At 39.0% G+C, this 24,870-nt stretch overlaps 1 protein-coding gene across 2 annotated transcripts in view; it reads left to right on the top strand.

Moving 5' to 3' along the window:
- The window catches only part of gng7 (guanine nucleotide binding protein (G protein), gamma 7), a 119,803-nt gene that overhangs the window by 7,323 nt on the left and 87,610 nt on the right, over positions 1-24,870 (top strand). For both annotated transcript variants that reach the window (XM_052037580.1, XM_052037581.1), the window contains exon 2: positions 12,190-12,250. The gene's annotated coding sequence lies outside the window, so the exon portion shown is untranslated. The remainder of the gene's footprint in view (positions 1-12,189; positions 12,251-24,870) is intronic.

Below are 24,870 nucleotides of genomic sequence, written 5' to 3'. Positions count from 1 at the left end.
CTTCCCCGCCACCATCAGATTTCTGAATGGTCCATGAACACTACCTCATTATTCCTTTTGCACTATTTATTTCATAATTTGTAGTAATTTTGTCTTTGCACTGTACTGCTGCCACAAAACAACTAACTTGTCATATAAGACAGTGGTAATAAATCTGATTCTAATGTTCTAGTCCTGCTACATACTTGAGCATACATATACCATGCATTAGTAAGGGTCTGCTGTGCTACCGAAGATGATGAATTATAGAATGTAGAGAGGCTATCTTGGAAGGCTCATCCAGCAAGGCCATATAGGTAGTGTTTGGGAATAAGAAAAGTGCAGTCACTATGATGGGATTATAGTGTAGGCTTCCAAGTAGCCAGCAGGAGATAGAAGAACAGATATGTAAGTAGATCATGGAAAGATGTAAAAACAAGTTGCTGTGGGTAATTTTAATTTCCCCAAAGCAGACTGAGTTACAGGTGCTTAAATGGGTTAAAATTTGCTAGGTGCATCCAGGAGGGTTTCTTGAAACAATATGTAGATTGTCCAACCAGGGAAGGTGCTGTAGGAGACCTTGTACTGGGGAATGAGTCTGGCCAAGTGATTGAGGTTTCAGTGGGGGAGTAATTTTGCAACAGTGATCATAATTCTGTAAGATTTAAGATATTTATCTATAAGCCTGGTCCTTGTGCAAAAATGCTAAATTGGGGGAAGACTAATTACAGCAGTATTAGGTAGGAACTGGGGAAAGTAGATTGGGACTGGCTGTTCTGGGATAAATCCACATCTGATGTTGAAGTCTTTTAAAGGCCAGCTAGTTGGAGTTCAGGGCCAGCATGTTCTGAGGATGGCAAGGTTTGGGAACCTTGGGTGACAAGAGATTGTGAATTGAGTCGAAAAGAAAAGCTTGTATAAGGCTTGGGAAGCTGAAATCAGACAAGGCCGATGAGTAATGTAAAAGAATCTGGAAAGAAACCAGAAATTAGGGGTAAAAGGGGCCATGAAATGTCCTTGGCAAGTAGAATTAGGGAGAATACAGAAACATTTTGTACGCATGTTAGGAAAAGTCCACTCAAGGCTAGAGGAGGGAATTTACGCCTGGAGCCAATGGAAGTGGGTGAGGACATTGTATCAATATTACTATCGCTATTCACCAAGGAGAAGGACGTGGATACTGTTGAGATTGGGAGAGGTATGTTAACATTCTAGTGCATATTAATATTTGGGAAGAAGATGGTATTGGTCCTTATGGAAAAGCATTAAAGTGGCCTTCGCTAATCTATCCCAGGATATTGAGGGAGCAGATTGTTAGGTCCTTGACAGATGTCTGTATTTGCTTTAGCCACAGCAACATTCCAGAAGACTGGAGAATAGCCAGTCATCATTTGTTTAAGAAGAGCAACATGGATAATCTACTAAATTATAGGTGGGTGAGTCTTGCATCAGTGGTAGGGAAATTATTGGAGAAAATTCTTGAACATGATTTATTCACATTTTGAAAAGTGTGGATTGTTAAGGATAGTCAGTATAGCTCTGTGTGGGGGAGGTCCTCTCAATTTTTGAGGTGACAAGGATGATAAGGGTAGGGTAGTAGATGTCTACATGGACTTCAAAGCTTTTGACAAACTCCCTAATGGTAGGCTGTTCTCAAAGATTAAGTGACAAGGATCCATAGTGAGCTGGTAAATTGGATACAAAATTAGCTTGACAATGGAGGGGTGGTGGAGTGATTTTCTGACTAAACTGCAAGGGTCACTTCTGAGACCTCTGTTTGTAGTGTGTGTGTGTCTATATCTAGTGTATGATTTGGATGAAAATGTAGGTGGTCTAATTAGTAAATTTGTAGACAACACAAAGATTGGTGGAGATATGGATAGTGAGGAAGATTGTCAAAGGATTTGGCAGGATATGGATCAGTTGGAAATTTAGGTGGAGAAATGGCAGATGAAGATTAATCTGCATTTTGGGAGGTCAAATGCAAGGGGGAAGTATACTAAATGGCAGGCTCCTTAAGAGTATTGATGTATGGACGACCTTGGGGTGCATGTCCATAGGTCCCTGAAAGTTACAACACAAGTAAGTAGTGCGGTAAAGAAGGCCTACAGCATGTTTGCCTTCATTGGGGCATTGAGTATAAAAGTTGGATGTCATGTTGCAGCTATATAAAACTTTGGGTCACATTTGGAGTATTGTGTGCAGTTCTGGTCACCACATTTATGGTCAAGGAGGGATTTGCATTGGAGTTCATGCAGAGAAGGTTCACTGGTTGATTCCTGGAATGAAGGGGATAGCAGTTTAAAAAAGAGCACATTAAGGCTATAGCCATTGGAGTAAAAAAAAACTTAACCGGGGGGTGATGGGAAGATATTTTCCTCTAGCAGGGTGAGCCTAGATTGTTTGGAGGGAGATCATAGTATGAGGATAAGGAGTTGCCCATTTCAGTTGGAGCCAGGGAAGAATTTTCTATCTCAGAAGATGGTGAACCTTTGGAATTCTCAACTCCAGAGAACTGTGGATATATTTGAGGCAGATTGACAGACATTTAAACATGGGAGTTGAAGCACATGGGAAGAGTAGGGAAAGTGTTGCCAGGATTGGTCTTATAGTATGGCCAATCAGCTTGATAAACTGGTTGCTGCCACCACTGCTGTGATCTCCAACTTCTTTGAATCCTTGAGGTCTGGAATGCAACTTCCAGGGTAATAGGGGTGATATATTCATTTGAAGAATTCAAAAGGGAGTTGGATAAGTATGTGAAAGGAGAAAATTTGCATGTCTATTGGGAGAGGATAGGGGAGTGAAACTAGTTGTTTGCTCTTGCATGAACTGTTTTGGACTCGGCAGGCTGTCGCCATTCTGTGATTCTGAGATCTACAGGATCATTGCCATGCTATTCTGTGGCTTCTTGATGAATCAGCAGTAAATCTGTGGTATGTTAATTAACCATACGAATCAGAAGCAGGTGTAGGTGAATGATAGCTTAGCAGTCTCATCACTCTACCTTTTGTTAAATTTGTGACATTTGCTTCTGAGTGAAACTGTTTCTTTATTGTCTAGAGATACAATACAGTGAGCTGATATTAAATTCCTATAAGTATTTGGTTTCCTTATTTGATTTGAATTTGCTCCAAGGAACAAATTCAAATCAATTTAAGAAGTATCACTTGCTGTAGGATCCTGTGCTAACAGAATCACTTGTAGAACTTGAGTTAACACTTTTACTTTTTTTTAAGGTAAAACTCTGGTGTTGTAAATGACAGCCACCAATTCTGTCCCATTTTACTGGCATCTAACCTACGGTAGATGTTGACATACACCAATACTGCAATCAGTCTGACTTGTGAAATGAGTCCCTAGTTGTAGAAATATTGTTCTTAAATGCTGTGTAGCTAGCTGAACATGGTAGTATTTAAAGATGTACAACATTTTCTGTCTCTAAGGAGATATTCTTCAAAAAGTCTCCTGTTATAGAAACCTAATGCTATGTCTAAGTAACTGTTTCACCAGCATTGTCATTCCATGCTGTTTATTTTCCCTGCCTCATCCCAAAGAATTATGACCTACTCCTAGATTCTTTTTGTTGGGATGAGAAAGATGACTTCATTGTTGCTCAGCAGCTTTTTGAGCAAGCCCCAAGTGATGATGGAAGTACAGAAACTACTGTTAAACAGCTGTCACTTCAGATATGTGACATTGAAGTGAATATAGTTGTAAGTATGATGTAAAACCAAGTTATTTTGTCCTCTTTATATCCTCCCAAATAAAGACATGTTAAGTTTGGCATGTTTGTTATTGGGTTGGGTCATTAGAACATCCTGGAATTGTTGAAAGTGTTTTGCTTAAGACCATCGGGAATGATATCAGTAAATTCACTTTCTGGCAACTGAAAAATTCTTCTAAGGTTTTTCTTAACTTAGATAAAAACTGCTGAGGTATCGTAACTACATTTCTATGAACATGCATGAGTGGCACCCCACCTTGGTTACAGAGGGGTCGTGTTCCTAGAAAACTGTCCGTATCATGATTTCCCATACTGGAAACTCACTTCCCATTTAATCCCATGTTATAAGTAGAGATGCATTCCTATGCAATGTTTTTTTTCCCAACAGTAATGTTGGTACATACTGCAGCTTGCTGGTTTATAATGGGGGCAAGGGGATGGAAGAGATTAGCTTTGGAAATTGATGAGGCAAATCTCTTACTTTGTCAGTTTCCTTATTTTACCCCCCCCCCCCCCCGTTTTATGGCTAAAATGTAGTAAAATTAAAAGGATATTTTGAGTTCAGTCATTACATTATAACACTTCTAAATTTAATTGATTGTTCTCCTAGTGAATAAATCATTTTGGATTCTGTGTTACTTGTATTTGAATAATTTTGTACATGGGGTAGGGGAATAACAATGGTTGTGGATGGGAAGTATATTCTTCCCCTGTATTAGGCTCTTTGAAATGGTTTAGCTACATTAATTTTAAATTTCCTCAGGAGTCTGTTCAATAAACTAATTTTTTAATGATTCTAAGTAAAATATTAATTACTGAAGGGATTTTTGAAGGACTTGTAAATGGCATGTAGAAAATTGGTTAGGTTAGAGCCTCTGCTGTGGTAGTTAATCTTTTGGGTAGATCCTTTATCAGCTGAATTTCCCCAGCATTTTCTGCTTTTATTTCTGATTTCCAGCACCTGCAGTTTAGCTGCCTAATTTGTGTATGTAATTGGATTTGAACCATGCTTTTGTGTACAGTTTTGATATTATGGTGGAATCTCTTGGGTTTTTGACGTGAGTCTAGTAATGTCTTGGCTGTGAATTGTGGCATTCAGTCCTACAATTTCCTACTCTAATCTCTTTAATGTATTGTAGCTCTGTTCTGGCCTGTACTTATCACTAGCTCCCCATAGAGGTGAGATCTGAGTACTGCAGCTTTATATTTGACCTTGGCCTTAAAATTCATGTTTGTATTACTGGGTTAAAAGCTCCTTTTTATTTCTCCTGCTTTCATGGTAGTCTTTATCTGTAGGGCCATAATGTTGCATTTTATGTGAATTTTAAAGTTGTGTATTGTCTAAAATGAAATCTCTGGTTCTAGAGACACAAGACACTGCAGATATTGGAATCTGGAGCAACAAACAGTTTACTGGAGGAACTCAGTGGTCTAGTGGTCAAACAGCATCTCTGGTGGGGGTGGAAAAGAGATGTTTTGGGCTGAAACCCTGCATCAGGACCGTGGTTCTGTTCTGTTGTGATAGCACCCTCTATTGGAAGATGCTTAGATTTTCTTTTGGTGGTTTTTTTTGGGCTTTCCATCTTGCATGAACATCTTTGCTGCTAGTGTCAGCTGGTGTTTTATTCCACTGGCCTAGATTGTGCACACAGCCATTGTGAGCAACTGATAGGCACTCGTGATTACAATATGAAAAAACAAGATTGGCATTGCAATCTGTTGGGAAAAGCTGAGGGAAAAGAGCTACTGGCATAGCTAAAATGTGAAAAGTAAGAGCAGATGCTGAAGGCCCTGAAATAAAAACTCAATGTTCAACAGGTCAGGAAGCATTTTTGTACAAAGAGTTAAAGTTCCAGGTCAATAACCTTTCATGAGAAAGCTGCAACCAACCTCCATTATTAAATTTCAGGCTGTTTTGAAGCATGAAGCTGTGGCTGGTTCTGGAAGTTTCAGAATCTGCAGTGTTTACTTTTCAAAGATTAAAAAGATGAGAGTTCAGGATAATGGTGCAGGATGCAAGCAATGAAGTGGCTGAGAGATAGAGAGTTTGGTAGAAAAATGGAGAACAAAGCTTTCAGCTTCCAATGTTCAGCAAGAGTTGGATGGTGCCATTCCTGGGGCAGGCTACGTGGCATGAAACAATATTCTTGTTACGAGTATTCAAAGCATACTTTAACTGCAATCAATGATCTCTTGGAAAAAATATTAGAAATTGAGATAGTAAGCATTTGAAGGAAATGTTCTTTGAGAACATTTCTTTGAGAAAGGGATTCAAAGTATAGCTAGCCCATAATCTCATTTAAGGTATGAATAGTTTTAAGGGACCCTGGCTTGTGCTTTCCATATTAAAAGACCTTAAGACATCTTTCACAAGATTCTTCTTTCTATCATTCAAAATAGTTAATAGATCATTTAATCACATTGCTGCTTGTAATCACTTGCACAAAATGGCTATGGTTTGTACCAGTGTGAATGTCTATTTAAAATTTAATGTGTAATCTTTAAAGGTGGCAGATAAATGCAAATTTCAGTTTTTGTCAAAATATTGCCCATGTGTTGGTTTTTGAAGATGGGAGGAGTAGTATTTCAAAGTATGAAATCACTCTCCCTAATTAAAAGGGAGAGGGCAAAGGTATTTTGAACGGGGGAGGGTTTATGGGGGAATTCAGTAACATTAATGATTATGCTGTAGTACGTTCATGCAAAACATTTTTTCAATTTTACAAACTAAGCAATGTATTTTCTGTGTTGGATTGAAATGTGAAACAAACTTGTAGAGGGAACAAGTTGAAATGAAAGAAACAGCTGCTTGTTGTGTACCATAATCTGCTTTGAACAAAGATGATGTAAATGAGACCATCACAAAATTTGCTTTTTCAGTTTTAATTGTGGGAGAAGGTGTGTTGGGTGCTTTTAAGCCTTGACAATGTCCTAGTAATTACTGCGTGACTTGCTCACAATGTCCCAAGACCAGTAAAAGTACCAGCATCTTGACTTATCATAGGTATAAGCTATTCCTTGTAGCAAGTTGCTCAACCCGTTTACAGAACCTGACCCAAAAAAAGTTTAAGGAAAGATGTCCATCACAGAAGCTTGTCATTAATTTGAAAAATGTTTAGTACATGAGTTTGCAGACTTAAAAATCCGTGGGATTCTTCAGGTCTTTAGGAAGTGAGTACCTAAAATATTTCATTGGGTAAGGGAACCTGCAGTTAAATTTTGCACAGCAAGGTTTCCTTAAAAAAAACACAGAAAAACAAAATTTTATTGGTTGTATAAATTGTCCAGGAAAGTTCTAAACATGTTCAAATAACATAAAGGATTCATTCAGGACCAGCTGTAGTGGGATGAAGGGTAGACAGTATTTTAGCCCAAAGACAACACCTATAACATTGCAACATTCACTCACCACTGCACTGAAGTGTCATCCTCCAATTGTGCACTCTGGAGTAAGGTTTGCATTAATATTCTGACTCTAAGCAGAGGCTGACATCCATTGCTATTGAAGATAAGTCGGTCAGTTTAGATATCTGCTTCAAACCCTATCAGTGAGCAAAAGAATTTGGAGGAAGCATGTCAAAGCCTTGAATGTGTAGAGGGAATTAATGAGCATGGTGGCAGAGAGGACGCCTATGCTTGGATATGGCCTTTATTGGATCCTGTCTCAAGTCCACCTGCTACTGATCCATACACTCTAATGGAAACAAGTCATTAACAGAATGTAGAGGCCTTTGAATTAAAACTCAAGAGATACTGATGGTTACAATGGCTACATCTGTGAAATTTGTTAGAGTAGTCTTTTTTAAAAAAATTGGTGAGAAATTGTTGGACTGTTTTGTTTGTATGTGATTAGCATTTTAAAAAAAATTAATTGTACATGTGATTAAATTGACAGACTGGGGGGCCAGGTGGGAGTGAAATTCCAGAGTGGTAATGCTTATAATTAAAGCAATAGTGCATAATATTTTTTAATTGTGCAATTAATTGTTATTTAATTCTATGCGCTGTAATCTGTTTCTAGATCCAAAGAACTTGTGTAGGAGGAATTCTGGAAATTAGAAAAATCATTTGCTCAGTGGGTCCTTGAGAGGGCAATGGAGCTCATTTGTTGAGTATACGTAAGATGGAGATTTGATGGATTTTTGCAGATTTAGGGAATAGAGAGGTTTGTCTTTAGTGTAGAAATGTGACACTGGTAAAAGATAAGTAATGATCCAGCTGAATGGCAGGGGCAAAGGACAAGTGCCTCAACCTGAGTTCTAGTCATTGTCTCAATCTTGCATTGAGATTGGCCTTCCTTGCCCAGCCGGTAAGTGCAAGGACTGTGGGTGGAAATTCTGGATGGTGGACCAAGTCTGGCATGGTCCAGTTCATTATTCTTAATTGTCAGTATGTGTAAGGGTGCTTAACTGAGTTCTTGCCTAGCATTGTCACAGTGCTTAAAGTTGGAATGTTGTCATATCTATAGATTCAAGTCTGTCAAATCTTGAAGAATATTGTTGTAATGAGTCCTATTATAGTTCTTGTGGGTGTTTTTGTGTAGAAATCTATCACAAAGGATGGAAACTTGGGTAAAATCTGTAACTAATATCAATGCTGAGTGTATTTCCTTAGCCCTGCAATGGTGATAAAAATTTTCTAGCATTAAATCAAATGTAAATAAGGAAGTTACAAATGTTGAAGTCTGATCAAAGCTTTTATTTACTGTGATTGTTTCTAGTATATTTAGGTTTCTTTCTTGTCTGATAATGTGTTGAAAATGAAATGCTGGACCTCCTAATTGACTTGCGGGTAAAATTAGCCACTGCTAGTTTTAACATTCGGGCAGTGTGTGTGTTGGCATAATGCAGAACCTCAGATCATGACCTACCCTGCTGAACCTGATGGCGTGATATGCAGACAGGCTGATTATGCCATAAGAAGGCCTACAACTGCAGATTCCTAAGGAATGAGGTTGACTGTGAAGATTTTTGTTTGTAAAATGATAAGATTTTATGGCACAGAAGGAGGTAGTTCAGTGAGTTGCAGAGGATGTTGTGAAGCATCTTTTTACATAGTTCTTAGAGATTTTTGCTGCTGCTTCAATGTCCAAAATTGTCCATCTTTGACAGAGTTCCAGTTATTGGATATTGATTGAAGACATATTTTGTAACATAAATCTTAGGATATTGTAGTTGTTTCTAATTAATTGATTGAAACGTGGTGCATCAAGTGATGGGTCAATTAGAAAGGAGGCTAACTCTCAGTGATAACTTGGTTTAGCCTGTCTTGTGGTCTGGATACTAAGCTTGGAAAATCAGAAAATGTTGCATCAGAAAATTTGGGAGCTACCATTTGTTTGCCATAACATTGAATGTCTGCTGCCTTTCTTGGCCTGTGAGTGGCTGACATGGTTAATTAAACGAATAGCCAAGCAAAGACTCAACTGGAGGATGGAGGAAGTACTTAATGAGGCATAAAGCACCATGAGTATATTTAAATAGCAGTTTTTGGGGATTGTCTTCAATCATCAAAAATCATTTGCAAAACAGAGTTGTTGTGATGGGGGATTTTAATTTCCCAAACATCGATTGGTATCTCCAGACAGTGAGGAGTTTAGATTGGGTGGAGTTTGTTAGGTGTGTTCAGGAAGGGTTCTTGACACAGTATGTAGATAGACCTACAAGAGGAGAGGCTGTGCTTGATTTGATATTGGGAAATGAACCTGGTCAGGTGTCAGATCTCTCAGTGGGTGAACATTTTAGTGATAGTGATCATAATTCTATCTCCTTTACATTAGCACTGTAGAGGGATAGGAACAGACAGACGAGAAAGGCGTTTACTTGGAGTAAAGGGAATTATGAGGCTCTCAGGCAGGAAATTGGAAGATTAAATTCGGAACAGATGTTCTCTGGGAAAAGTACGGAAGAAATGTGGCAAATATTCAGGGGGTATTTGGAGCTCTGCATAGACGTGTTTCGATGAGACAGGGGAGTCATGATAGGATACATGAACCATGGTGTACGAAAGCTATAATAAATCTAGTCAAAAGGAAAAGAAAAGCATACAAAAGATACAGAGAGCTAGGTAATGTCAGAGATCTGGAGGAGTACAAGGCTAAAAGGAAGGAACTTAAGAAAGAGATTAGGAGAGCCAGAAGGGGACATGAGAAGGCCTTGGCAGGCAGGATCAAGGAAAACCCCAAGGTGTTCTACAAGTATGTGAAGAGTAAGAGGATGAGATGCAAAAGGGTAGGGCCTATCAAGTGCAGCAGTGGGAAAGTGTGTATGGATCTGGAAGAAATAGCGGAGGTATTTACTGAATACTTTACGTCAGTATTCACCAGGGAAAAAGATCTGGGGGATTGTAGTGGGGACTTGCAGCGGCCTGAAAAGCTTGAGCATGTGGATATTAGAAAAGAGGTGATGCTGAAACTTTTGGAAAGCATCAAGTTAGATAAGTCGCCAGGACCAGATGAGATGTACCCCAGGTTACTGTGGGAGGCAAGGGAGGAGATTGCGGAGCCTCTGACAATGCATTTTGCATCGTCAATAGAGGCGGGAGAGGTTCCGGAAGATTGGAGGGTTGCGGATGTTGTTCCCTTGTTCGAGAAGGGGAGTAGGGATAGCCCAGGGAATTATAGGCCGGTGAGTCTTACCTCAGTGGTTGGTAAGCTGATGGAGAAGATCCTGAGAGGCAGGATTTATGAACATTTGGAGAGGTATAATATGATTAGGAATAGTCAGCATGGCTATGTCATGGGCAGGTCCTGCCTTACGAGCCTGATTGAATTTTTTGAGGATGTGACTAAGCACATCGATGAAGGGAGAGCAGTAGATGTAGTGTATATGGATTTCAGCAAGGTGTTTGATAAGGTACCCCATGCGAGGCTTATGGAGAAGGTGAGGAGACATGGGATCCAAGGGGACATTGCAGTGTGGATCCAGAACTGGCTGGCCCACAGAAGGCAAAGAGTGGTTGTTGAAGGGTCGTATTCTGAGTGGAGGTCGGTGACCAGTGGTGTACCTCAGGGATCTGTACTGGGACCCTTGCTCTGTGATTTTTATAAATGACCTGGATGAGGAAGTGAAGGGGTGGATTAGTACGTTTGCGGATGACACGAAGGTTGGGGGTGTCGTGGACAGTTTGGAGGTCTGTCAGGGGTTACAGAGGGACATAGATAGGATGCAGAGTTGGGCTGAGAAGTGGCAGATGCAGTTCAACCCAGCTAAGTGTGAAGTGGTTCATTTTGGCAGGTCAAATATGTTGGCGGAATATAGCCTTAATGGTGAACTCTCGGCAGTGTGGAGGATCAGAGGGATCTTGGGGTCCGAGTCCATAGGACGCTCAAAGCGGCTGCGCAGGTTGACTCTGTGGTTAAGAAGGCATATGGTATATTGTCCTTCATCAATCGGGGAATTGAATTTAGGAGCTGAGAGGTACTGTTGCAGCTGTATAGGTCCCTGGTCAGGCCCCACTTGGAGTATTGTGCTCAGTTCTGGTCGCCTCACTACAGGAAAGATGTGGAAGCCATAGAGAGGGTGCAGAGGAGATTTACAAGGATGCTGCCTGGAATGCGGAGCATGCCTTATGAAAGCAGGTTGAGGGAACTCGGCCTTTTCTCCCTGGAGAGACGGAGGATGAGGGGGGACCTGATAGGGGTGTATAAGATGATGAGAGGTATTGATAGGGTAGATAGTCAGAGGCTCTTCCCCAGGGCTGAATTGGTGGCCACAAGAGGACATAGGTTTAAGGTGCTGGGGAGTAGATATAGAGGAGATGTCAAGGGTAAGTTTTTTACTCAGAGTGGTGAGTGCGTGGAATGGGCTGCAAGAAACGGTGGTGGAGGAGGATATGATAGGGTCTTTCAAGAGACTGTTAGATAGGTACATGGAACTGAGTAAAATAGAGGGCTATGGGTAAGCCTAGTAATTTCTAGGGTAGGGACATGATCGGCACAGCTTTGTGGGCCGAAGGGCCTGAATTGTGCTGTAGTTTTTCTATGTTTCTAGCACCTTAAAGTTGTTCACTGGTATAAGTAAGTATAGCTTGTATGTTTGCAATTCAGTGATTACAGTTGAGAAATTTGAATTTAATTACAATGTTTGGGCTAGAATAGCATGGCAGTATTCACTATAGCAAATCACCAGTGATTTGAATTTATCGCAGCCCTTTACTGGTTGAGGCAGTAGGTGCTTTACTTGGTTTGGTATGATTGATGCCATTGGCAAAGCAATAACCAGGAGTTTAGGATACTAATGCCCAAACAATGATCTCTGCTCAAAATACAGTAATCAGAGGACCCATTGTCTGTGTGTATTTGCTTTTAAAAGTGAATAAAGGTAGGTTAACTTGTTAGCTTTTTATGTACATCTTGAATAATGTTGGCTTCAAAATGACAGTATTGGAAATGCTTTTACTGTTTGCTAAATTAACCTTTGTACACAATATAAATTCAAATATTTTTGCTGTGGAAACTAATTAACTTCTTTTTTTATTTCCAGGAAGTGTTCATTTGTCGGAACATTCCGCAAAACATCAACTCTTCCGCTTGGATCAACTAAGGTTAGTATCTTAAGAAAATTAACTGAACCACTTATACATTTACTTAAAGGAGGAAGAGTTAATAATGTAGTTTTATTCTAGTTGAGTGCAACTTGCTATGCTTACTTTGCTAGTGACATTTGCACCAGCCTAATCTAGAGCATGCCTACTTTCCTGGCTACCATGCTGGTTCTGGCTGCCTCCAACAACCAGAACCAGAAACCTTAGTTACAGTTGCATTTCATGCCACTTTTTTTCAGGACTGTATTCAATAGCATATATATTTTCTTGATGTCTCAGAGTAGCTGAGTTTTACAGATAAGGCAGATCCTAAGGTCAACCAATGGTCTATTTTGAGTAAACTGATTTTTTTTTTATCCTTGGATGAAGTGCCACAAATAGTCTTGGTGCCTTTTGTTACGGAGAACATTAGTCAGGCTCTTAATTGTTGTACAGCAATTAATGTATGCATGTGTCAAATTGGCCTGGGTTTGATGCACCAGGATATAGAGTGCAGAAACCCACTATTAACTTCATAAATGGTAGCTCCTTGGTAAATTTAATCAAATGATGTTTTGCTTTTGAGAGCAAATACACCAAGTTTAATAGGATAACAGTTGTAAGAGCAGAATTGTTTGTTTTAATCTTAAAAACAATTGTAAATCTGGTGAGTTGATTTTTTTAGTGGTTTAGTAATTCACTAACACATTGAATGTGAATATTTTGCATCTGACAGTCAACCAGTAGGTGGTGCCCTTGTCAGTGAAAAAACAAATCCATCATACCTTGTGAAAGTCCAGTAAACAATTTAAGGATGTTTTGATATTTTAAAACTAATTGATATATTCAATAAATTGAATTTGAAGTATGATTTTTTAACACACCTTTTATGTAACAAAGTTGAGATGTTACCATATTTGGAACCCTTTCTGAAAAAGCAATTGTCGTTGTTGATAGAATTGTGTGTTCATGTTCCAGAATTAGACAAAATAGTGCAAGAAACAGTAGTCCACTTGTACCCATGACTGTTTTGTATGTCTGGGGTTGAGAGCATTGGGATTATGGAGGAGGGAGAATGAGTAATCATCATTGAGTTTATAAAGGTATGAGAAGTTCATCCATTCTTCACATCTCCCAGTTTTCAGGACAGACCCCAGCTGCCTGTAGGATGGCAGGCTGTGCAAGGATGGGCCAGGAATAGTTTTCCTGCTCTGCAGAAAACATGATTTAAAGCTTTATAGCCCCAATGAGCTTGTGTGGCAATACTTCATAGATAACAGGTCTAAATGATGACTCCTTAGATAATGTATCTTGAACTTTTTTCAACATTGAATGATTTATAAGCAATCTAAATAATTTTTTTAAAAAAGTAGTTGTATGGCATACCTAAATTCATTGTGTGCTGCCTCAGTGTCATTGCATATGTAGATAGTGATATGCATTTGTGTGATATAAGATTTGACTGTGCTTTCCCATATACTGAAACGTCAGTTCACATGCTGTGTAGTTCCTTTGATATTGAAAAAGCAGGATAGCAAGAGAGGCTCTTGAATTTGGTACACACAAGTCCTCCTCAACTTGTGTACACACTGTACATAAGAACACACATGTGGGATACTGTTGTCATGGATTTGCTGGCTGCTGCAGGCACCTTCTGCCGTGTGGGAACTCGGTTTGCAGCAGCGTTTATGACTTGCAAACCAATGGAACCCTGCCGTAATTTGGTGTACCTGAAGTGCAAAAATAAACTTGTCACCAGAGACTATAAATTTTCTCTCCCTCTAAATCATCTTTCCAAGCTTGTAGAAAACTCTTACTTTCTTGAAGGGATGAATAGCATTGGTTGCTATTACTCCTGCCATTATTACTCCAATCCCCTTTCACCCCCAAATTACTCTGCTTCTGAGTTCTGTAGATAACTTATTTGATTTTCCTATCAATGTGGACAATGTTGTATTTTTGCACATGCTGTTTGCCAGATCCTTGCCCACTCGCAACCTATATTTCCCTTGCTAATAATAATACAAAATGCCCAAAATGTTTGGCAGTTTGGATATCATCTGTGAAGGGGAAAACAGAGTTAATGTTTCAAGTTAATGGGCCTTTTTATCAGCATAATGGCCTGCAATTTTAGCTGTTTCTCACTCAGACACCTGACATTTTCTGTTTTTGTTCAACATTTCAAGCAGTTGCAGTTTCCCTTCCGTTTGTATCCCCCGATTATCCTCTTCATAACTTGTTGATCCATCTATCTTTGTGTCAGCAGTTTTTTAAAAAAATCATTCAACCTTTTATTAAATTGCTAGAGTTTGAGCTTGGGAGAGTGTATCTGATCTCAAAGGTGCTCCAGTTGGTCTTTTTATCCTTTGAACTAGATTATACAAGGTGAGCTGGTAATAACTCACTGCAAGTTCCTTTAAATAGTCTGTCAACTGTTCATTGGACTTGAAGATTGGTCAGCTTCAGGAGAGCAACCAGTTTGCGTGAAATCTTGCCTCAAACCTATATTTTTGGAGAGGAAAGCAAAGAAAATTTTTTTTTAAAATGCAGATGTTGAAATAGAATAGTCCTTAACATGCTCGCAAGCAAATGCACATCTGATTTGAATAGGGCTATGTGATTTGAATGAAAGATGTACTCCTTTGGTGCCCTTTCAATATGTAGCTGTGTTAGAGTAACTGTAATTCTCTGTTATCATCTTGGAAAGATGGGAGCAACTAATTTGCATTCAATAAGTTCCCACAAACAGTGTGCCAATTTCCAGATTTTATTTTAAATATTGAACAGTACTGGGGTTAACTTGCCTGTACTACACAGTAGCACTGAGACCTTTTTTTTTTATTATTATCCACCTAAGAGACCAGATAGTGCATTGGTTTCATGTCGTATCTAAAAGATTGCATCTACGATGGAGCAATGCTCCCTCACACTGCTCTAGATTGTCTCTCTGCCTTGAGTATTATGTTTGAGGCTTGAAGCAGGGAAACATAGACGATAGAAACCAGAATGGGCAATTCTGCAGTTTAAGCCTGCTTCATCTTTCGATAAGGTCATTGCTAGTCCTCTCTGTCAATACCATATTGACTGTAGTTTCAAAGAAGTTTAAGTAAATTACTTTACCTCAGTTTGAACCTCAAATTTGAAACTGCAGAGATGCAATGGTTTAATCTTAATTTCCTTGGATTGTTGCATATCATTTTTTATTTTTGTCGGTGTGGAAAAGCAGTTAGAGTTGTGATCCTGCAGTAGCTTGAAACTTTAAGCTTATTTTTAGAGAGTAACACTATTTTCATCTGAGTTTTGCAGTCCATTTATACATTTCATCCTTCACCCAGCTCATTTAAATTTTAAATCTGCTAATGAACTACTTTGGGGGAAAATGGTTAATGTAACCCCAGGGCTATTTGAGTGATATCAGAAAATAAAAATGATCAGAAGCCTGGTTTACAAAATATTACAATGTGGAGACTTTTCTGACATGATGGCAGGTTCATTTTGGAGTATGAGAATGATGTATTGATGCAGTCAGATCTTTATAACCGAAATAAGTGCTATAGATTTTTGAAATGTGTGCTAATGTTCTGGAATGTGCATTAAATAAATTCTGCTTCCTATTCTTAAAGCATCACTGTTAATACTGGGAAAATCGGACTCTTGCCAGGAACTTCAATCCTTTCTGTATTTGGTGCCAGAGCAGTGACAGAGCCAACACCTTCCTGGCAGCATTCTCATCATTAGTGCTGGTAAATAACCACCACCTGTTGAGTGTGCTCTTCAAGGTGCTTATGATTCCACTATGTAAATAACTGACTGGAATCCATGGAATTGCTAAGGACTTTTCTAATTCAACAAATTTGCTAATTTTCTATCAGAAAGCAATCGGTGAAAGATGTGATAGGAGGGCAAGATGTCATGTGAACATTTGTTTTTTTTAAAAATAATATTGTTATCTATTCATTGCCTTGCTTGCATATTAAAGAATTTGAATAGTTTATTGAACTCCTGTTTTGAATTCTAAGTTATACTGCAGGTGTTTTAGATTCTTCTATCCCACTGTTAATTAGAGTTTTTTTTACAAGTAGTAGATTGTTGTTGGCAAACATCTCATAAACCTTGACTTCCTGAAGGGAATGACATGCTGAGATAGGATAATTGTCACAGTACTGCTCTTGCTTAAACATAGATGGTGAATGTTCTGTTGGGCCTGTGGAGAAACCAATGCTTATGCAGATCTTGTTTCTCATTCCTCATAATATTTGGTTGAATTTTTACATTTTTGAGTTGAAAGCTTGCAGGTTCCAGTCCAACACTGGAGGCTTGAGCACAAATGTATAGGTTGAGGTTCTAGAGAAATTACTGAGAACTGTATGGTTACTGAGAACTGTAGTGTTTTGCAGCTGAAATATTAAATTGGCCAGCTCTTTTAATGGTATAGTTATAGACCCCATGGTACTATTTTATGAAAGAGCAGTGGAGGATACCCCTTATTACCTTTGTCAATCAAATCACAAAGATAAAGTAATTATCATATTGCTGTTTATGGGAGTTGGTGGATGAAGTTGCTGCTGTTTTTCCTGCTGTACAGGAGTGATTACACTTCAGAAGTATTTTGTTGTAAAGGGCTTTGTAATGTGTGGCTGGATGGAATGCTGGATGAAAAAAGATTTTTCTTTTTGAGCAAGATTCTGTGGAGAGAGAGAAACAGCTAATGTTTCAGGTTAGACCATGAGACATGGGAGCAGAATTAGGCCATTTGGCCCATTGAGTCTGCTCTGCCATTTGTGGCTGATTTTATTTTTCCCTCTCAACCCCATTCTCCTGCCTTCTCCCCGTAACCTTTGCCCTTACTAATCAAGAAACTATCAAACTCTGTTTTAAATATATCTAATGACTTTGCCTCCACAGCTGTCTGTGGTAATGAAGTCTACAAATTCACCACTCTCTGGCTAAAGAAATTCCTCCTCATCTCCATTCTAAAGGGGTGTCCTTCTATTCTGAGGCTGTGCCATCTGGTCCTAGGTTCTCCCACTACTGAAAACATCCTCTCCACATCCACTCCATTCCAGGTCTTTGAATATTCAGTAGGTTTCAGTGAGATCCCTCCTCTCTCTCTCCCCTACCCCCCTCCCCAAACTCCCAGATGGCCCAGAGCCATCAAACACTCCTCGTACATTAACCCTTTCATTCCCCGGATCATTCTTGTAAACCTCCTCAGGACCCTCTCCAATGCCAGCACATCCTTCCTTAGACATCTGGCCCAAAACTGCTCTCAATACTCAACATGTGGTCTGACCAACACCTTGTAAAGCCTCAGCATTACATCCTTGCTTTTTATATTCTAGTCCTCTTGAAATGAATGCTAACATTGCATTTGCCTTCCTTACTACCAACTCAACCTGCAAGTTAACCTTTAGGGAATCCTGCACTAGGACTCCCAAGTCCCTTGGCACCTCTGATTTCTGAATTTGCTCCCCGTTTAGAAAATAGTCTATGCCTTTTATTCCTTCTACCAAAGTTCATGACCAAATACTTCCCTACACTGTACTCCATCTGCCACTACTTTACCCATTCTCCCAACCTGTCGAAGTCCTTCTGCAGACTCCCTGCTTCCTGAACACTAGCTGCCCCTTCACCTATCTTTGTATCACTTGCAAACTTGGCCACAAAGCCATCAATTTCATCATCCAGCTCATTCACATGTAACACGAAAAGTAGTGGACCCAACACCGGCCCCTGTGGAACACCACTCGTCACTGGCAGCCAACTAGAAAAGGCCCCTTTTAATCCCACTCCTTGCTTTCTGCCAGTCAGCCAATCTTCCATGCTAGTACCTTCCCTGTAATACCTTGGGCTCCTATCTTGTTTAGCAGCCTCGTGTGTGGGACCTTATCAAAGGTTATTGATCTTTGATCAAGAGTTCCTTTTCTAATATAATCAATCCTAAATTTCCCACTTGTTTTTCCCATTGAGATGGTTAACTTTGTCAAAGTTTCTGAGCAGCAGTCTTGCAAAGGTTTGTAATTAAATGTTTTGCATATTTCAAGCAACCACTTGCTTTGTGCAGAGAATTACACACATATGTAATCATCTTGAGCCAGTGGCTTGGAATGTTGATTTACTGTCATGGATGTTACCTGATCTGATTTTTGTTTTGTTGCCAGTTTTCTGTTTGTGGATGTGGCATTTACTTGCTGTTGCTTGTTTTCAACTGTTATACCTGTATCCTGTAGAGGGCACTGTTGGGTTTTTCTGCAGAGAAAAAATTGATGTGTAAATTACTGAAATTTGGCAACCGTGCACTTTCTAAGCCTGTTTGTCAGATGCTTGCACAAATTCAACAGTAGGGACATCTTCAATTCCTGAATTAGCTGCTCTACTTGTGTGTACTTTTGCTCCAGATTCCAGCATGTGTAGACTCTTGTCTGGAGTTGTGTCAGTACATCAGCTTCTCTTTGGAGATTTATGACTTCTGCTTTATAATTCTACTGATCAAGGTCAAGTTTTGGGACTCATGAGGCCTTCCTGATGCATTCTATACAGTTAACTTGAGAAATAATTTGTCACAACTGTTTTGGCTTCTGTTTTCATTTTTACTTATTCTTAAATGGGAAAATTTTGGCAATCTAGAAATACACTGAACTTGTCCTGTTTTGGGGGAGCCTACATTTTTATTTCTGATGCTTGTTGCAAATGCTATTTATTTCTATTAAACTGTAATGCACACTTCACTTCTAATAACCGGTTTTGATTGGAATTGATTGTTGCTATTTGCCAAGGAAAAATGGGAACTTTAATTTGGTGGAGCAGGGGACCTCAAAGCATTATCAAGCACATTATATCATGTTTTAGTGTTACAGTTTTGATATTGCTGTTTGTTTCTTTTTCCTACTATGTACACCATTTATAACTGAAATACAGGTGATTTGCCTAAAGTGACCACAGCCACTCAAGCTTTCGCTGGTTGCTTAGAAATGCATGTTTCTTCACTGACTTTTGGCTTCTGTGGTTGGTGCACTGTAGCAGCTCTAACAGTTCGTTCTGTAGAGAATCTGTTTAAAAAAAAGCAGTCTGTTTTCTATCTTGGTTACTTGTACAAGCTTGTATGGCTGTACCCCATTTATTATGGCTGCAGTGTTGTTGCATTGTTAACAATTTTTAAAAGAAAATATCTCCAGATTTTGGTTGGGGAATGAAATTACCTCAAGTTCATGTATACTTTAAAGTGAAGTTTCCTGAAAATGTAAAATCAATCAAGGATAAATGGTAAAAGCATCAATTGTATCTCCAAATCTGTTTTAAAAGTTTTTGCCATCTTATAACCTGCTAGAATTGCACTACTAATGTTCCTGTCTATAATTCTTTGTATATCAAAAATATTAAAGATCTCAATGGTAGATAAACATGACAGTGATCGCTATTGATTCAATTAACTTTTTTTCTCTTCCTCCACACATGCACGTTTGGAGGAATCTTTTAATTTTAGTTTGACCTTTTAGATATATCAAATTTATTATAATGTAGGTACTAGCAATTATGTCTTCTTGTAGCTCCTCTTCCGGCATTGTTTGCTTTTTAAAAAAGATGTTCATAACATAGCGACCAGCTCGCTTCTCTGGGGGAAATGGAAGGCTTTTGTATTACTTGCATTCTGTCCCCACAGGAGACTCTGAGATTCCAATTGTCTGTTACTTTACCTTATCCCACTTACACCTATGTCTTCGGCCTCCCTACATTATATCAAGAAAACCCAATGACAGTTCAGTCACAGTACCTCATCTTCTGTTTAAGCAAATGCTGCATTCAATAGAATCTCAAGAACTAATTTCAGGTAATCAGTCTTTCCAGTTAGTGTCAGAACTACCCATTTTCTGACCTAATGTCATCGACCTGTAATGTGAACAGTTTTTTTCTCTTCACAGGTGCTACGTGATCTGCTGATTTGATCTCCTGCATTTTCTTTTCATTTGATTTGCGGCAACTGCCATATTCTGTGTCTCCATTTCAGTGTTCTGTCCTTGTTCAAACCTTTCGTTTGCATTTCCTCAAGATAGATTAGTGAGCACATGTTGAATTGTCCTATCCTTGTTAGCAGCATTGAAGTCACTTCTGTAATGGACGTTATCTGGCGCCTGTCATGGGAGCCACCGTCGGGAAAAGTTTGTACCCTGAAGAAGAGATGTGACCAGTTCAAGGAAAGCAAATTTTCTGCACTGGTATAAATGTGATCATTACCTGATTGCAAGGACTCTGGAAGTTACTCTTGAGAAAAAGAAAGAAAACTTGCATTTATTTAGTATATTTTAACAACAGCTTCCCAAAGTATTTTCCAGTCAATGTAGTAAGTACAGACACTTATTAAATAGTGAAATGTGGCAGCCATTTTGTACACAAATATTTCCTACTTTTTGAAAACTATATCCTGCATTTTATTTTCCCTCAAGGATGTTGTGCACTTGGAGGACTAAAATCCCAAAACTTGCTTTACCTCCATTGCAGAATGATTACAGCATGGGAGGTGGCCATTTGGCCTTTTAAGTCTGTACCAGTTCTTCGTTTAAAAACAGTCCAACTTGTCCCACTCCCTCATACTCTTCTCTATGGTCTTGCACATTCTTTCCCTTAAGATATTTATCCAGATCTTTTGAAAGATACAATTGAATCTACTTTCACCACAGACTGTAGCATTGCATTAACCACTTTGTTTAAAAAATAATCCTTGTGTCACTGTCCTTTTTGCCAATCACTTTTATCCTATTTCCCCTGGTTCTTGATCCTTCTGTCAATGGGAACAATTTCTTTCTCTAATGTCTCTACCCATCCTGATCTTAAATAATTCTGTCAGATCCCTGATAACCACTTACGTTCTAAGGAGAGCAGCCCTAACTTCAGTTTATCCTCATAACTGAAGTTCCTCTTTCCTGGAATTATTTTAGTAAATCTTTATTTATTCATTCATAGGATGTGTATATCACTAATTGGCCTGAATTGAGGCAGCATCTGCAGTCACCCACAAACCAAAAGGCTTGTTTCGTGCTATGTAACACTATACAGAGGTCAAAGGCACTAGCCGAGATGGATTCCATACACTGCAAGTTTTTAAAAGAAAAATCTAAATGAAGTAGACAGAGGCATAATTAAACACTAATATTGCTTTTAATGAAGCCTTAGCACCAGAGAACAGATAGAAAGCTGCTATATTTATTCTGTCACCCCTAAGTATGTACTCTAAAGTTAAAGGGGAACCTGTTAGAAATTAATGTATAATTTGGAATAGTCAGGAAGAATTTCAAAAGAGAAAGTTGCGTTTGAAAAACTTTGTATTCCTTGAAGGTGCAAGCATAGATGAAGATATTAAAGATTTAATTTATTTCGATTTCTAAATGACCTTTGATTAAATTAAGTCATGTTTCACCAAATTGATAGCCAACTTGCGTTAGGATAAAAAGCTTAAAAATGGGAGTGGCTATGTGGTTGAAGCTGAAAAATTCCATGTGGACTGCTGGTCATGATTTGTGTAGGAGTTGGATTTGGTCAAGTCATTAAAACACTGGGGCGGGTGCAACAAAAATTTTTACAACTTGGATACTGAAAATGTGAGATTTTAATCTGTAAGAAAATAATAATGGGTGGTGCTCTTTTTTCACTTAAATAGTAAAAACTGAGTGACTGAATAAAAGACTTTAAAATGTATGAATAGTTTTGCTGCTATTAATGACGTGCTTATATTTGGGGAAAGAGCAAAACAGGCCATTAATGTAAGATATCTATCAAGAAATTCCAAAGAAATTGCCTTTCATTTGCAAAATGTTAATAATATGGAACACAGGACTGGTTGTAAATACTGTAGAGATATTTAAGGTGAAGCAAAATAGGCGTATAAAATGAGAAGGGTAAATAATAGATGTAAAATTGTGTGGAGCATGAACAGTGGATCAGATAGCTTGTTTGTGCTGTGTGTTATATATTAGGCTGAGCCAATTGTGACCTTTGGCACAGTATCCTTGTTTAGGTACTTGCTGCCTCTAACTAACCACAGTACCTCGCGTCAGTTAATAGGATAAAAAGCTTTCTTGTGTGTTGAACCAGTAAACCAAGAGCAGAAACTCCTCAAAGCATGTGACCTAGAGATGAGGTGTGGAAAAGTTTTTGGGAAATTGCTGCAATACAGGAAATGAGCACAGTTGTATATTATCCATTAGTATCACAAGACTATTGTTTATTGCTAACTGTGCTTTAATTCCATTAAATCTCCCTTCCCGCCTCCACTGCCGCCAGTACAACACTAAACTCCTGTTTCTTGTCACTTGAATAGTTGCGTGAGCTGGCAGCATGTATAACAAAACAAAACTTTCCTCCTTCAAAGAAAATATTCATTGTTTTGACATTCACAATTTAAAAAGAGCTATTAGTGTCTGGGATTTTTTTGCTTCTGTGATTTAATATTTTAACTTTTAATTTCCTCAAACATTTCTTGTAATTAAGGCAACCTTTACCTCAACTAAATGTCCAATTAACAATTTGTATGTGTTGATGGGTAGAGCTGTGGATCCCAATCTTACCTGATGCTCTTACAAATGTAACTGCTCTTGGAGGTTGTTGGAGCATGAATCCCAACAAAAGTCAGCTTAACTAAGTTCCAAATTGTTGGCTATGGGTGGAAAATTGTCCACTTTCTGTCGGCTATACTATTGTAGTAAAAGTTTCTGTAGCAGCATTGGCAATACGTGGAACTCAAGAAGAAGCTAAGATCAGGCCAACTTGATCGAGATATTAATTCAATTGTAGTTTCTACAGATACAGTGATTTCATTGTCACAATTCACCTGTGCACTAGTTCCATCTAGTTAAATTAATTTATTTTGCCTAGCTCATGCAAGTCTGGTTTGGTCTCCAAAGTAGACTCATTGGCTCTCTCTTGTGACTCCAGTAACAACAGTTTCCTTTTCCCTTGATTGTTTTTGCTGATGTGTAGAGAAACCTTGTATAGCATACACTTAAGCTATCCATTTTAAATTTGGGTTTCCCCAGGTTACTTCTGGAAAGCAAAGGGAATTTGAATTAAAAGCTCCTGCAATCAAAGTAATTCTGAATTTCACATGTATTGTACAGAAAAATTAAACTGGGATATATAATTTTATGCCTTTTCAAAATCCTCAGAGACTGGGTCCAGTACCTGGCTGACTTGTCTGCTATTTTTGGGCAAATAAATCAACAGGTATATAAAGCTGTTAAGTACAGTTCAGAAATATCACATACTGTTCAGCAATCTTCATCACTTTACTATTATTATTAGCTCATTGAATTGGTTTTCCTGGTGTGATGCAGGTTCTCAAATTTGAACTAAAATGCGCGTACAATCAAGTTCCACGTATGTAGAAATTCAGACTTGTGGTTTCTAAATTGCTCATTTCAGTCCAGTGAGATTCCTTTCATTCTGATTTCAACAACTAGTTGTGCCAATATCACCGCCAATGTTACTATACTCGGTGCTTATGACCTGGTTTCATGCTTGTCAAACAACTAATGGGAGATGGAAACAAAAAAGCACACTTGACTTCCTATAAAGGAGTTTTATTTACTATTCTTTCATGTCCTACTTGAGTTTTCCACATTTGGTCTTGAGAACCCACAATACTTGCTGCTTTTTTAGCTTTTCTCTGTAAAGAAATGCTTTGGCTTTATTTCTTCCTTTCTCTTCCCCTTCCACTCGTCATTTCTATGTACTATTTAGATGTTATTGCAAGTTGGTAATTGTGATGGCTTTCACAGCTGCCAGCAGCAAGCTTATTGCTGCATCCCTGCAAACTAAGTCATCTAAGACCAAAAATGCACAATAGTTTGCCTTTTAAAAGCTTGTTAAATAGACTTGATGAAAAGTCACACTGTAAACCTGCAATGACCCATCTCTCTGAATGTGGATTATAAGATCTTTTCCAAGATCATTGTCAGTTGGATCAGGTCTGTTCTGGGAAGGTGGAGCATAGACTCGAATAAGGGAGGGTGGGCAGATGGGAATGGTGGGGGGGGAGGGAACTCAGTAGGAGGAGTTGTAGGTGATGGGCAGCTGGAGGAGGTGGAAAGATGCTTTTTGGCAGGGGTGGGGTGGGGGGGGGGGGGTTTCTGGAAGGAACTGGGTGGATCAGGTGGAGAGAGAAAGGGACGGGGAGCAGGTTACCTGAAAATGGGTACACTTCAGAACTGCAGCATGAGGATGACAGTTACATTTGTGAATGAAATTGATCTGTCACTTGTGGCAATGTGGACAATAAGCTTGAAGGATAGGAAAATTATGAAGTCATCTTGTGCTGCCTGGATTCAAGCCCCAGAGGACAACACATTGATGCAGCAGTTAATGCTGCTGCCTCACAACTCCAGGGACCAAGTTCAATCCAGATTTCAGGTGTTCCTTGTGTGGAGTTGGCACATTCTCCCTGTGTCTGCCTGGGTTTCCTCCGGATGCTCTAGTTTCCTCTCACATCATGCTGGTGGATTAATTGGCTGCTGTAATTGCCCCTGGGTGTCAATAAGTTACAAAAAGAGCCATAAAGGGGAAGTTAATGGGTGAGTGAGAGCAGGGCCAGAGGGGAGCAAGATGGGGCAAGGGACTGATGAAATTGCTTTCTTAGTCACTACCATAGATCT

The sequence above is a fragment of the Pristis pectinata genome, chromosome 24 (assembly GCF_009764475.1).
Source record: "Pristis pectinata isolate sPriPec2 chromosome 24, sPriPec2.1.pri, whole genome shotgun sequence".
Lineage (NCBI taxonomy): Eukaryota > Metazoa > Chordata > Chondrichthyes > Rhinopristiformes > Pristidae > Pristis > Pristis pectinata.
This window is presented reverse-complemented; position numbering and strand designations above follow the sequence as displayed.